Raw genomic sequence first — 3652 nt, 5'->3', positions numbered from 1 at the left:
TACGGGTTGGTTGAGGGGCCACATTTGCCGGGCGCCCCTATACCTCGCCTTCAGCGCGTGTAACTTCCGACTCGCTAAAGTGGGAAGCAAGATAGGCCAGCGCACCCGCGAGCGAGGCCACAGCCTGTTTTTTATGTTTTTTTTACATTTTTATTTTTGTTTTTTCTTTCATTTTTTGTACTTTTGTTATACTTTGAAATATTAGAAATATATATATTACAAAAAACTCTACAAAGACATTTGGAAAATGTTGAATAAGTATTTGAAAGATATTGAACAAGTATTTGAAAAATGCTGAACAAATATTTAAAAAATGTTAATCAAGCATTCAAAAAATGATGAAGAAATATTTGAATTTTTTGAACAAGTATTTGAAAAAAATATTAATTAAGAATTCCGAAAATGTTGAACAAACTTTTGAATTTTTCTAATTAAGAATACAAGAGATGTTGAACGTGTATAGAAAAACTATTGATCATGTATTAAAAATGATGAATTTTTTTGATCATGTAAATAAAATGTTATTCAAGAATTTGGCAAAAATATTGAACAAGTATTTGAAAAATGTTAAACAAGCATTTTGACGGATCTGCTGCCCGTCATGATGGAGAAGGCTGGAGATCTCCGAAATGTAGCTTGGGGTTAGAGTGAGTGGCTCGGGTTTCGTCCAGGATGTAGATGAGGACGAAAAATATGTGGGGTCGGGGTGGATCGGGTAAGACTGACGGAGCGCAGAGGGTGTTGGTTAGCCCGGGCGTACAGGGCGGTACGAGGGGTGCATTGGGTCAAAGATTTTTTGACCGGTCATTGACCGTGCCGTCCGCCCGGACGTATAGGGAGCGTTAGACTAGTGCGGCTATAGTTGCTCTTAGGGATTCTGGATCCCTGGCCGGTGAGGAGGGAGGGGTAGCCGCGAGAGAGCTGTCGAGGAAGGAGAGAGATGAAAAAAAAAGAAAGCAAAAAGAGCTCACTGGCATGCGGATTCCGTGAGAAGGGAAATATTTATAAAACTCGGATACGCCGAATCTGAGTTTGCACATTTGCTTAAGTACCTTAAAATATTGAATCTGAGTTTGCACATTTGCTCAGGTACCTCAAAATATTTTGGAATGCACACTCTAATAATCTAGTACATGACTTTCTTGCTCTTTTTTGAACATCTCGTAGTCGATAGGAATGTCACCTTCCACTGAAAACGTATCACTGGAAATACTAAAATTAATTCAGGATAAATGCAAGTATTGGGACTTAAACCCTAGCGGGCTGAGGATCCACTATCCACCTAACCATATCAACCATAGGCTGGTTTGTATGTCACCTTCTTGTAATCTTGTAAGTACCATCTCAACAACTAAAGTTGCATTTCCTCGCCAAAAGAAGAAGAAGAAGAAGAAGTTGGATTCTTTGGGGAATCTGGAGTTGCTCACATCCAGAGTTTTTCTAACGGAAGATGCTACTACTTACCAGAGTTATCTCCCGTTGGCACCCCTCTCTAACCTTGCTGGCAGCTGCTCCGTGGCACGAGTCATACGCATATGCAAGTATCCAACGTGCGTGCGACCCATGCGTCCACACGTACCGTGCACGCATGTGCAACGTTGCAGCTCGTGGCTGCCGCACGTCGGCCAGCCACCACTGGGAAGCAAACAACGACGTACGGCGTCGCCATCCGGGCACGGGAGATCGATCTCACATGGCTCCACGCAACTGTAGTCATCCTTGCTTGTTTGACGTGTTCGCCTGCTACTTCCATGTAGAAATGCTGAACCCTTGAGCGCCAAACATTTTGACAATTTTGCGCCAATCAGTTGCAATTTTGCAACGTCTCACCAACCAATTGCACCCTTCACCGTTTCGTTTGAACAAATGCCCATTGGGTGGATACAACTCTGGATTTGCTAGTTCTCAAGCAACTGAAAATTGACTTTGTGTATGTCGATTTCCATAGAGATGAGTGCAGTCCTAGGCTCGAGACGCGACAGGGCGCGGCGGCGTCCCCAGCTATGGCTCGCCCGAGCCGGAGCCTTGACGGGTTCGGGTGCGAGAGGGGGGTGGTGAGATTTGTTGTGGAATTTGTCAATTGAGTAAAGTAATAATATTGAGAACTAGATCATCTAACCAGTGAATGAAAAAATGAAATTCGATTTTCAGGATTTTTTTGAATAAGAGATAAATAGACAATTGAATTTGAAAAAAACTTCTTTCTATTTTGGATAATTTCTTTTTTAATAGGACCCTTTTTTTGGAGTTGCGGGAAGGTTGTCAGCGACGGAGATCATGCCATGATATAGAGGGACGGAGTGGTTAGGCCTATGGAGGTGGGTGGGTCAGGGAAGAATAATCACAAATATAATAAGTTGTTGGTGGTGTTGCTTGCTAGCAAGGCGCATCAAACTGCTCTAATGATTGTGGTGTTGTTGCTCCGAGCAAACGAATTTACCGGTTTATGTTAGTGTCGTCGATGTGATCTTCTCGGGCGTCATTCCCTCATCGATCACGTCATTGTGGAGACTCCACCCCCAATCGTTGGGGGTCCCCTTCCGCGGGGGTGAAAATCCATGCCTGTCTTTCTGGATCGAACGATGTTGGTGTTTTTGAAGCCACATCCGGTTACCACACTTAGCAGAAGAGTTAGCCGCCGATGGTTTTGGGTGCATCTCGTAAGGCGAGCAACACTAACTTGGGTTGCAGTGGCTTGCTATGTTTTTCAGAGTTGGAGCGCCTCCTTCCCCATTGATTATGGCTTCTCTTCGACATCGAGTAGATGGTAGTTTATTGTGCTTTTTGTGGCAGTTGTGTCCACCCGGCGACACTTTATTAGCTAGGTAGTGTGGCCGTAGGGTAGTGGATTTTCCTCGGGTTTTACTCAACTAATCGAGTTTTGTGAGGTTTTTGGTTTGATTTTTCTCATAAATTAGACAAGTTTTCTCCTTCGAGTGAAAATAGTAGAAACCCCATGTCATCTGACAAGGTTCGTCAAAAGCAATTTCACATTGGGCACAGATGGTCATATCATGTTACGAAAATTGCGACCAGTCTCCCCGTGTCAAATTGGGACACCGTCATGCCACCCTTCCCTTTTCCTCCTTATTTAGAGCACAAAGTTTCACCCCAAAATATGGTTGTTCCAAAGCTTTAGAATTTTTCAGAAATTCAAAGAAAGAACAAGCTCATGTAACACCCAATAAGATCTAGGCCTTGTTTGTTACAGCTTTGGTTGGATTTTAATCATCCGTGGATTCGCTTCAGTGCCGAAGCTGATTGAATCAGCTTCACCACCGAAGTACATTTCAAGGTGCTTTAGAAAATTGCACTAAAATGACCCAAATCTAGATTCAGCTTCACTGACAAAGCTAATTTCAAATAGCTGTTTGTTTCAGATTTCAGATTCGGCTTCACCGCCAAAGCTAATTTGGTCCCAGAATCCGGAACAAACAGGGCCCTACTAACATCTAGATAGAGACCTATGGAATTGGGACGTGGAAAATCAGACACCATTTTTTTTCTAACCACGTCTCTTTGCTCTGAAAGGTCTTGATAGAAATATATCCTATGAATGAATTTAAAGTCTACATAATATATCCTATGAATAGAATATATCCTATATATACTACGACAATACGAGTTTCTTCAAGGATCCTCGTGTAAAAGA

This window comes from Triticum aestivum, chromosome 1A, assembly GCF_018294505.1.
Source record: "Triticum aestivum cultivar Chinese Spring chromosome 1A, IWGSC CS RefSeq v2.1, whole genome shotgun sequence".
NCBI classification, from domain to species: domain Eukaryota; kingdom Viridiplantae; phylum Streptophyta; class Magnoliopsida; order Poales; family Poaceae; genus Triticum; species Triticum aestivum.
The sequence above is the reverse complement of the archived record's forward strand: the minus strand, read 5'-3'. Positions refer to the sequence as shown.